General features: G+C 44.5%; 1 protein-coding gene across 1 annotated transcript in view; it reads left to right on the top strand.

Annotated features, from left to right (window-relative positions):
• Positions 1 to 12,272, top strand: part of clic4 (chloride intracellular channel 4) — a 137,362-nt gene that overhangs the window by 33,084 nt on the left and 92,006 nt on the right. The window lies entirely within an intron of this gene.

Here is a 12,272-nt window from a genome sequence, read left to right as displayed (position 1 = left end):
GTCTCATGGCATCGGGTCAAACATGGGCAAGTGAAAGCCCCTGCTGATTACTATCTACCCCCACCCCACCCCCTCCCCCCCCACCAACCCCCCACCCACCCCCCCTCAGCTGATGAATTAGTGCTCCTCCATGTTAAACACCACTTGGAGGAAGCACTGCGTGTGGCAAGAGTGCAAAATGCACTCTGGGTGGCTCTGTAGCACCTCTCCAGTCTGAGGTGGCCGAGTCCTAAAGGACATAGCTGCTAGACTGGGTCTGTGGCAGATGGTGAGAGGAAAAACATACTTGACCTCATCCTCACCAAACTACCAGCTGCAGATGCAGATGCCCATGACAGTATCGGTAGGAGTGACCACCACACAGTTGTTGTGGAGATGAAGTCCCGTCTTCACAATGAGGATACCTCCATCATGTTGTGTGGCACTACTATTGTGCTAAATGGGATAGATTTCGAACAGATCAAACAACTCAAGACTGGGCATCCATGAGGTGCTGTGGGCCATCAGCAGTAGCAGAATTGTACTCAAATACAATCTGTAACCTCATGGCCTGGCATATCCCCCACTCTACCATTACCATCAAACCAGGGGATCAACCCTGGTCCAATAAAGAGTGTAGGAGGACATGCGAGGAGCAGCACCAGGCATACCTTAAAATGAGGTGTCAGCCTGGCAAAGCTATAACACAGGACTACTTGTGTACCAAACAGCATGAGCAGCAAGTGATAGAGCTAAGCTATCCCACAAACAATGGATCAGATGTAGATCTGCAGTCCTGCCAAATACAGTCGTGAATAGTGGTGGACAATTAAACAACTCTCTAGAGGAGAAGGCTCCACAAATATCCCCATCCTCAATGATGGAGGAGCCCAGTGTGTCAGTGCAAAAGATAAGGCTGAAGTATCTGCTACAATCCTCAGCCAGAAGTGCTGAGTGGATGATCCATCTCGGCCTCCCCCGACAGATGTCAGTTTTCAGCCAATTCGATTCATTCGATATCAAGACAATGTATAGTGCAAAGGCTATGGGCCCCGACAATATTCCAGCAATAGTACTGAAGACTTATGCTCCAGAACTTGCCGTGCCCCTAGCCAAGTTTTTCCAGTACAGCTACAACACTGACATCTACCCAGCTATGTGGAAAATTGCCCAGGTATGTCCTGTACACAAAAAGCAGGACAAATGCAACCTGGCCAATTATTGCCCCATCAGTCTACTCTCGAACATCAGTAAAGTAATGGAGAGGGTCATCAACAGTGCTATCAAGCGGCTCTTGCTTAGTAATAACCTGTTCACTGAAGCCCAGTTTTGGTTCCGCCAGGGCCACTCAGCTCCTGTCCTCATTACAGCCTTGGCTCAAACATGGACAAAAGAGCTGAACTCCTGAGGTGAGGTGAGAGTGACTGCCCTTGACATCAAGGACGCACTTGACCGAGCGTGGCATCAAGGAGCCCCAGCAAAACTAGCGGCAATGGGAATCAGCAGGAAATCTTTTCACTGGCTGGTGTCATAGCACAATGGAATATGGTTGTGGTTGTTGGAGGTCAGTCATTTCAGTTCCAGGACATCACTGCAGGAGTTCCTCAGGTTAGTGTCCTCGGCCCAACCATCGTCAGCTGCTTCATCAATGACCTTCCTTCCATTATAAGGTCAGAAGTGGGGATGTTCGCTGATGTTTGCACAATGTTCAGCACCGTTCGCGACTCCTCAGATACTGAAGCAGTCCATGTCCAAATGCAGCAAGACCTGGACAATATCCAGGCTTGGACTGACAAGTGGCAAGTAACATTCGCGCTGCACAAGTGCCAGGCAATGACCGTATCACAGAATCACAGAATCATACAGTGCAGAAGAGGCCCTTCGGCCCATCGAGTCTTCACCGACATGTGAGAAACACCTGACCTGCTTACCTAATCCCATTTACCAGTACTTGGCCCATAGCACTGAATGTTATGACATGCCAAGTGCTCACTCGGGTACTTTTTAAAGGATGTGAGGCAACCCGCCTCCACCACCCTCCCAGGCAGTGCATTCCAGACCGTCACCACCCCCTGGGTAAGAAAGCTTTCCCTAAACCTCCTGCCCCACACCTTGAACTTATGCCCCCTTGTGACTGACCCTTCAACTAAGGGCAACAGCTGCTCCCTATCCACCACGTCCATGCCCCTCATAATCTTGTACACTCGATCAGGTCACCCCTCAGTCTTCAGTGCTCCAACGAAAACAACCCAAGTCAATCCAACCTCTCTTCATAACTTAAATGTTTCATCCCAGGCAACATCCTGGTGAATCTCCTCCGCACCCCCTCCAGTGCAATCGCATCCTCCCTATAATGTGGCGTCCAGAACTGCACACTGTACTCCAGCTGTGGCGTCACTAAGGTTCTATACAACTCCAACATGACCTCCCTACTTTTGTAATCTATGCCTTGATTGATAAAAGCAAGTGTCCCAAATGCCTTTTTCACCACCCCATTAACATGCCCCTCTGCCTTCAGAGATCTATGGACACACACGCCAAGGTCCCTTTGTTCCTCAGAACTTCCTAGTGTCATGCCGTTCATTGAATACTTCCTTGTCAAATTACTCCTTCCTAAGTGTATCACACTTTTCAAGGTTAATTTCCATCTGCCACTTATCTATCCATTTGACCATCCTGTCTATATCTTCCTGTAGCCCAAGACAATCAACCTCACTATTAACCACCCTGCCAATCTTTGTGTCATCCGCAAGCTTACTAATCCTACTCCCCACATAGGGCTGCATTTTGCCCTAAGTGTGCTCTTTCATGCACACTGCTCCCTAAGACTAAGTGCTGTCTCAGGGAGATCACTGACAGTGCTTCAAAGTGTCAAAATAGAAAAATAAAAAAAAATTAACATATCCTCCTCGTGACAATGTCACATGAGATGGGACATGTTAATAAATATCACATAAAGTTTATTTAAGATTTTTAAAAAGGAACATGAAACCTTTATCAGAAGCCCGCTGGGGTTCCTGGCCTGCCCACCAACCTTCAGGTTGGACGGGCAGGGCCTTTAATTACCTTAATTATCCTGTCAATGGCCTCAATTGGCCATTGACAGGTTGGCGGGCAGACAGCTGATTTAGCTGTCCACCCGCCTTCCTGAATACTTAAATGGGGCGGGATGACATCGGGGGTTCCTCCCAACATCATCCCGCATCATTTTCCCATCGGCGAGCGGGCCCCGCCCACAACTCGCTGACGGTAAAATTCAGGCCATAGTCATCAATGCCGTTTATATAAATGATGAATAATAAGGGACCCAGCACAGATCCCTGTGGTACGCCACTAGACACTGGCTTCCAGTCACTGAAGCATCTTTCTATCATCACCCTCTCCCTCCTACAACTAAGCCAATTTTGAATCCACCTTATCAAATTACCCTGAATCTCAAATGCATTTGCCTTCTTTATAAGTCTCCCATGTGGGACCTTGTCAAAGGCTTTGCTGAAATCCATATAAACTACATCAACTGCACTACCCTCATCTACACACCTGGTCACCTCATCAAAAAGTTCAATCAAATTTGTTAGGCATGACCTCCCTCTGACAAAGCTATGCTGACTATCCCTGATCAAACCTTGCCTCTCCAAGTGGAGATAGATTCTCTCCTTCAGAATTTTCTCCAATAGTTTCCCTACCATTGACATGAGACTTACTGGTCTGTAGTTCCCTGGCTTATCTCTACAACCCTTCTTAAATAGTGGAACCACATTAGCTGTTCTCCAGTCCTCTGGCACCTCCCCCGTGGCCAGAGAGGAATTAAAAATTTGGGTCAGAGCCCCTGTGTTCTCCTCCCTTGCCTCCCTCAGCAGTCTGGGACAGAAATCATCCAGATCTGGAAATTTGTCCACTTTTAAGCCTCCAATACCTTGTCACTCCCGATATCAATTTGCTCAAGAACCTTGCAGTCTCTTTTCCCGAGTTCTATACCTTCATCCTCATTCTCTTGGTTAAAGACAGATGTGAAGTATTCATTCAACAATCTACCGATGTCCTCTGGCTCCACCCATAGATTGCCCCCTTGGTCCACAATGGGCCCTACTCTTTCCCTGGTCATTCTCTTCCCATTGATATACTTATAGAATATCTTGGGATTTTCCCTACTTTTACTGTTCTTCAGTGATGGAGGGAGTGGATGTTTGTGGATGTGGTGCCAATCAAGTGGGCTGCTTTGTCCTGGATGGTGTCAAGCTTCTTGAGAGCCGTGGGAGCTGCAATCATCCAGGCAAATGAAGAGTATTCCAGCCAGAACCACCAGAGAGAATCTGATCATCGCCCCTTGACATTCCACGGCATAACCATCACTGAATCCTCCACTATCAACATCCTGGGAGTTACCATTGACCAGCAACTGAACTGGACTGGCCATATAAACACTATGGCTACAAGAGCAGGTCAGAGGCTAGGAATCCTGAGACGAGTAACTCAGCTCCTGGCTCCCCAAAGCCTGTCTACCATCTACAAGGCACAAGTCAGGAGTGTGATGGAATACTCTTCACTTGCCTGGATGAGTGCAGCTCTCACGGCTCTCAAGAAGCTTGACACCATCCAGGACAAAGCAGCCCACTTGATTGGCACCACATCCACGAACATCCACTCCCTCCACCATTGAAGCACAGTAGCAGCAGTGTGTGCCATCTACAAGATGCACTGCAGGAATTCACCAAGGCTCCTTAGACAGCACCTTCCAAACTCATGACCACTACCATCTGGGAGGACAAAGGCAGCAGATAGATGGGAACACCACCACTTGGAGGCTCCCCTCTAAGTCACTAACCATCCTGACTTGGAAATATATCGCCGTTCCTTCACTGTCACTGGGTCAAAATCCTGGAACTCCTCCCTAACAGCACTGTGGGTGTACCTACACCACATGGACTGCAGCGGTTCAAGAAGGCAGCTCACCACCACTTTCTTAAGGGCAACTAGGGATGGGCAATAAATCCTGGCCCAGCCAGTGAAGCCCACATCCCATGAATGAATTAAAAAAAACATATCCTGCTGGGTGATTGGCTTTAATGGCTGTAATACTGCTTTGTAGCTAAAAGTGACTTTGTGAATCTAAAAGTAATGTTCAAACTTACTGTAAACTAATGGCAACTGGTAGACGGGTTCTTATTAGGTATTCATTTCATTGAGCTTGAGATTATCCAAGGTTTGTAATTCACTGGCTGCCTTTGTAGTTGCAAAAGGTTAGGGCTTGATTCTGTAACAAAGTCCCTACTTGTCCTGAGCTGGAGGCAACATCTGACTTGTGGGTTGATGGTAATGAAAGAGTTTTGTGAAGCTCTAATATACATGCTCCATTTTAAAGACTTGCGCCACACCTCAGCTCAGTGGAACAGTTATAAAACAGGAAAAACCTTTCCATCATCATCTACCATGTGCTATTTTTAACACTGCAAAAATAACTTTGAGCAGAGACAATAATATCCTCTGTGCAATATATAAGTTACTGGTTAAAAATGCATCTTGCAATCTTTATTTAGAGTGAGCAAGGAATAACTGTTATATTTGAAAAGGGGTCTATATGCACCAAGGAATAACTGACTCAAGGCCAACAAGCCAAAATATAGGACAGGATTTTCCAGTGGTCAGGTGGACTCGGCAGGTGGGCCTGGGAGCGATCAGGAAGCTGACCGCAATTTCATGCTGGCTAGCCAGTTAACGGCCAGCCAGTGCGAAATGCGCACTGCAGCGCTGCCAGGGTGGGGGTGGGAGGAGTGCGAGCGTTGAAGTTCGCGCATGCACACGAATGCGTGCAGTAAAAGCTCCCCGAGGCACGGATCTGCATCAGGGAGTTGAAGATTTTTGAAATAAAAAATTAATAACTTAAACAATGTTAAAAACATGCCCCCCCCCCCCCCCCGGCCATGTGACTTTGTCACATGAGCAGGGACATGTTATGAATGAAATCCAAACATTTTAATTTAATTTTTATTTATTGTTGGAAACCTCATCCCGCCTGTGGATGAGGTTTCCTAAAAAATCCAAAGGCAGCTTGGCCTTTTAGCATGCCCGCCAACCGTGAGGTTGGACAGGCAGTGAAAAATGTCATTATTACTCTAATGGCCTTAATATGCCTGTTAGTTGTTGGCAGGCGTGCTGCTGCCTCCCACACGCACCCGCTGACCGAAATATCACGAAATAGCCCGATGAGCTCAATATTCTGCCCATAGAATTCCAGTGAGCTAATGTTTCACTCAGAATTCCACATCTAATTCATCCCTTTATAAGCTAAGTTGAAATGGAACCAAACTCTCCCCATTTACACAAAGAACTTATTAATGCAACGAATGTAAACAAAACTTGGAGGGTAATCACAGTCCGAAGGTAGCATTTCTCTCCACTTATTTTATGTTATTGCTCAGCAAATTGTCAATATATTTAATTTATACAATTAAGAAGTTTGGTATCTATTTTCTGGTGTGTGAGCATAAAGTTTCCCACCTAACCTGAGCCAGTGAATCTAAGTCGTGAAGTCTGAGAGACAATTTGTTTTGGAAAACCACATCCAATACATACACCTAAGTAGCACCTTACTTAGAATTTTGGCCTGAGACATATCCTAGTTTCATGTTGCAAAAGATCACATGGCTGGGGTCTTGCCATTGACATGTTTTTATTCCCCACTATTTTCCTTTATTTTGCCCCTCATAAGGTTCTCTGGAAGATGATAATTCATGTTGGAGCCCAGTTCTTGTCAGTGAACGCTGATTTGCTGTTACATGCAAACATCATTGCTGATGCATCCTACCCTCACCCAATGCCCCCACCTACACTTTTGAGATGAAAGAAAAGAAGGACTAGCATTTATATAATGCTTTTCATGACAACTGTACAGCTCAAAGTGCTTTAGAACCAATTGAATACTTTTTGAAGTGTGTTCACTGTTGTAATGTGGAATCAATTAGCACCAGGGAAATTCCCACAAATAGCAACATGATAATGATCAGATAATCTGTTCTTTGTGATGCTGATGGAGGGATAAATATTGACCAGAAAAACAAGGATCACACTCCTGCCCTTCTTCAACATAGCGCCATCGGGCATTTTGCATCCAGCCAAGCAGGCAGACGAAGCCTTTGTTTAACGTCTCATTTGAAAGACAACACCTCCAACAGTGGAGCACTCCCTTGGTATGACATCAGAGCATTGGCTTTGACTTTTGTGGACTTGGACCTGGAAGCTTGTGACTCAGAGAGAGAGTGCTACCAATTGAGTCACTGCTGCACACAATGCCAAAGTGGAAGTTCCTGATTAGCAATCATGATGGTGAACCCTTGGCATGTTTTCATTGTAGCTTGATGACACTGGGGCTAACTATAGTACATCCACTACTGCTGAATGGCCTCCTTCTATGCTGTCTGATTATTCTATGATTCTAAAATGATGGACAGGCACCTTTAGAAGAATTTATGTTAGTACCAATCAGCCTGATTTATTTGGACTCCTTCCTAATAACCTATATTCCCGTTCATCCATAACGAAATTAGGAGTTAAACCACGTAACCTAAATGAATAAACAATAAGTTTGAAAGGACCTTACTGTATGAAAATGAACCGCACTGCTTAAGCATCTCCACTAAATGAGTCTAGAATTCTTAAATCTGACAACAGATGGTGAAAGAGGGAGTTCAAAAGAAAAAGTACCTCTGTTTTCTTTTAAAATTGACTTTTGCTACTTGGTCATATTTCAGAAAGTTCTACGCAACCTACTTAAAAATAGCTAAGGTCAGTAAACGAGGGGCTGTTAGAAGTTGTATAGCCCTAAAACTTCCTTATGTAGAATAGAGTGAGGGAGACAATTTAAATCTCTCTCAATCTCAAAGATATGAGATAGCTATCTCGTGGCAGTTTACTGATGGCATAAAGCATGTCAGTTTTAAAGCTGTCACTTTTTGTTCTGAAATTGTCACATTGAGGACATCTTTTCTGAAGTGCTCTTCCTAAGATTTTCTTGACATTTAATGAAATAAATTTGCTTTCTTGGTCCTGGAGCTTGTTGGTAAGTCCTGAATCCACCCCTCCCCTCGTAACCGCATCAACAACTCAGTGCTCTTGTAATACCTGTGTTTTTTTTACTTTCATTTAATGGGTTACTCTCTCAAACTGTAAACATTCTTATGTTACTGGATGCGCCATGGAACATGTAATTTTCTGAAATTAATTGCAGTCAAGGATGAGTTGAATATGTGCAAATAATCTACCTTTGAATCTGAGGATCCCAAATACCTGTGGTCTGGCATGCTTCAGATCTGCCAAATATTGCAGGGTAAGCCTGGTATTTGCGATATTTGAAAATTTATTTTATGACACTTTTCAAACCATGATATGACTGAAAAGTTGTCTTCCATCTTTGCATTGGCAAACATCGTATAAGGAATGAATGCAAATTCAAGGATTGCGAGTCCAAGGTCCACTGCTACACATGGCTGTCAGGTTAATATGTATAGATATAGAAACAGGTGTAAGAAAATCACTAAAGTATCCTATTGTGGAATAGACTGATTAGTAATACAGAGGATATGTGGCATAGAATTGTGGAATATGCAGCTTAACCATGAATGGGCAAGGCCTCATTACAGGTAAATGTCTCATTGTGAACCTATATTTCTGGTGGGGTGTGGTAGCTGTAGTTGTGGCCCACATTCGGGTAAGCATATTTTAAAACTTACCTCGTTGGCAGAACAAATGCCAGCCTGGCTTTCTTAGTGCAGCCCAGCTGCACTAATGGTGGTTGTCTCATGGCAAACCAACCTTGCAGTTGGGGCTTCGAGTAGGCTTAGGCCCTTGCATATGCCGCACAGCTGAATTTCTAGTCTGTTAATATTTATGAAGTCCTTCTCCATGAGTAGCATGAAACAACTGTTTCAGTCCAACCCAATTACCTCACACGTGAAAGAAGACAAAGTAATGATTGAGTTTGGCCTGACTATAATGAAAACTGATGCTTTTTCATTCTTCCCATTTCGTCATGCGATGTGTGCTACGCAGGATATTTTTATGGAAGTGTATTTTAGAATGGAGAGCCAGTCTTCAACTGACTGCAGTGCAAACAGACCTTAATGGACACTCAATTTTCATGTTGCAATAATCATTTTTCACTTTAATCCGACTTTGGTTATTTTATTTGAATTCACAGGGTGAGAAATTAATTTGTGTAGTGCTACTTCTTTCAATGAAGAATGGCATGTGGACCATGTAGGTAGTGTCTCGTGGTGCTGCATGCCCCGGGAGAATGAACATGGGTGCTGCACAAATGAGTTTCTCCCTCTCAGTGTTTTAGTTACCAATTTGTTATTCCCTGTATTGTTCTTGGAATAAGAGGGAGAGCAGACAGCAGACAACTACCAGTCAGACGACACATGGGGCAGAATTTTCAGGTCGGTTGCGGGCGCAGTCCCGACCCACTGAAGTGTAAAATATCGCGTGATGACATCAGGCAAGCGTCCCGACATCATCCCACGCTTGTGCGATATTTCAGTCAGAAGTCGGAAGCGTACCCGCCGACAATTAAGAGGGCAATTAAAGTTGTGATTGTCCTCGATTTTTCGTGGTCCATCCAACCTCAGGGTTGGCAGATGGGCGAATCGGCCAGGCGGCCTTTGCATTTTTCATGAAACCTCGTCCAAGGGCGGGATGAGGTTTCTGTTATTAAATAAAAATAATAAAAATCTATGGACAGAATTTTTATAATGTACATGTTCAGCTGACTGTATGTGATGCTTGGACATTTTCTGATTTTAAAACCTTTATTTAATACTTTTGAAGTCTTCAGCTGGCCTGAAGCAGCTCTCTACCTTCAGGGAGCTTTCGTTCCGCGCTCGCCCATGCCCGCGCTTACGTCAGTGCCCGCCCTCCTCCTGCCCCCCACCCCGGCAGTGCTGAGCATTCCAGCACGTGCTTCGCGCTGGATGGCTGGTAACTGACCAGCCAGTGTGAAATCGCCGTCGGGGGTCGATCGCGGTTGGCGGTCCATTCACCAGCTGGTCCTGGACCCGCCGATTGCACCCGCCGCCGAACTGAAAATTCTGCCCATGATGCGGCTCACAATCAGTTGTGGTGAAGATTTTCTTCCTACGAGGGAGATAACTAGTTTCCATTTCATACGTCTTCATAAAACATAGAATTGCATTGAATTTTACCATAGAATTGCAGCCATTTGACCCAACACTATGCCTACGTTTATGCTCCACATGAGTGTAAGAAATTGGGGTCTTTAATAAATGGGTGTTTTCTGCATTTTATGAGATTAACTAAACAGCATTGGTTGTCTCTCTGGAAAGACAATTTCTAAACACTTTGACCTCTAAACAGTCTTCAGAAACAGCAAGGTCACTTAGTTCAGGCTGCCATGTTGACATTCCTAAGCTGGTAGAAAGGTGTCTTGTGCACCCCCATATCTATGCAATTGTTTAGAAAGGACCAGGATATGACCCTCAGCAGGATGAAAACTAAAAAACTGACTTTGAGCAGGATGACAAACAAGGGGGGTGGTAATCTCCCTGACGTTTTGAGTACCTGTTACATATCCATTGGTCAGAATAGTTAGATAGATGATTGATGCTGTCAACCACCCCAAAAAAGGGTATATATATTGGTGTTGTACAGGTGGTAGAGGGCTGAGGTGCTGGTGAGATGGCAGTGCTCATTGAGTAGCTGCCTTCTTCAGATGGAAGATGGACCGGAGGAGGAGGAAGATTAAGAGATCAAGGGAAGAGTTTCTTAGCACTTCGACTAGAGAGTGGAATGCTGTCATAGAGGTCTACAGCACAGAAAAAGGCTCTTTGGCCCATTGAGTCTGTGCCTGTCAAACAAGTACCTAACTATTATAATCGCATTTTCCAGCACTAGGCCCATAGCCTTGTATCCCATGGCATCGCGAGTGCACATCCAAATGCTTCTTAAATGTTATGAGGGTTTTTGCCTCCACCCTTTCAGGTAGTGAGTTCCAGATTCCCACCATCCTCTGGGTGAAAAAACTCATCCTCATATCCCCTCTAAACCTCCTGCCCCTTACCTTAAATATATTCCCCCTCATTATGGATCCTTCCAACAAGAGAAAAAGTTCCTTCCTGTCTACCCTATCTATGCCCCTCATAATTTTATATACCTCAATCATGTCCCCCCTCAATCTCCTCTGCTCCAGGAAAAATAACCCCCAGTCTATCCAATCTCCTCATAACTAAAACTCTCCAGCTCAGGCAACACCCTGGTATATCTCCTCTGCACTCTTTCTAGTGTAATCACATCCTTCCTATAATGTGGATTCCAGAACTGCACGCAATACTCTAGCTATGGCCTAACCAGCATTTTATATAGTTCCAGCATAACCTCCCTGCTCTTATATTTTATGCCTCAGCTAATAAAGGCAAGTATCCTATATGCTTTCTTAACGACCTTATCTACTTGTCCCGCTATCTTAAGGGACCGGTGGACATGCATACCAAGGTCCCTATGATCTTTGGTATTTCCCAGGGTCCTACAATTCATTGTCTATTCCCATGCTTTGTTTGTCCTGCCCAAGTGCAACACCTCACACTTATCTGGATTAAATTCCATTTGCCACTGATCAGCCCAGGTGTCCAGCCCATCTATATCCTCCTGTAATCTAAGGCTATCCTCCTCACTATTTACCACCCCACCATTTTCGTGTCATCCGCTAATTTACTGATCAACCCTCCTACCTTCAAGTCTAAATCATTTATATATACCACAAACAGCAAGGGACCCAACACCGATCCCTGTGGAACCCCAATGGACACCGGCTTCCAGTTACAAAAACACCCCTTGACCATCATCACAAACTGTTACAGGTCATATATTTTTTTTCTGTCTAATTTATTAATGTATCATATCTAAACTGTAGTTTCTTAATAAACTTAATGAACCATCTTAAAATTAATAATGACTAGACGACTGCCTATTTAGGGATCTTTGGCCCCAAACCCTGAAATCTTACATGAGTGTCCTCCCACCTCATTCTATCTCTCCCTAGCAACATAAAAGTGAGGTTACAAATTGCTAAAGAAGAAAATCATAGCTACTTTTCAGTGGCACAGCACTTTGACAGCTAGTAGCATTGTACAACACAAGGGTGGACATTAAGAACATATATGAGATATAAATAGGGTCAGAAAATCAAATCATGATGAGATCAGGGCCTATCAGTCTTAGTCATTATTGCTCAAGCTTCATGTGGTTTTAACATAAAAGGTCACATATCTGTGGTGCATTGTTCA

The sequence above is a fragment of the Carcharodon carcharias genome, chromosome 19, assembly GCF_017639515.1.
Source record: "Carcharodon carcharias isolate sCarCar2 chromosome 19, sCarCar2.pri, whole genome shotgun sequence".
NCBI lineage: Eukaryota > Metazoa > Chordata > Chondrichthyes > Lamniformes > Lamnidae > Carcharodon > Carcharodon carcharias.
Note: the sequence above shows the minus strand (reverse complement) of the source record. Positions and strands in the feature narration are given on the sequence as shown.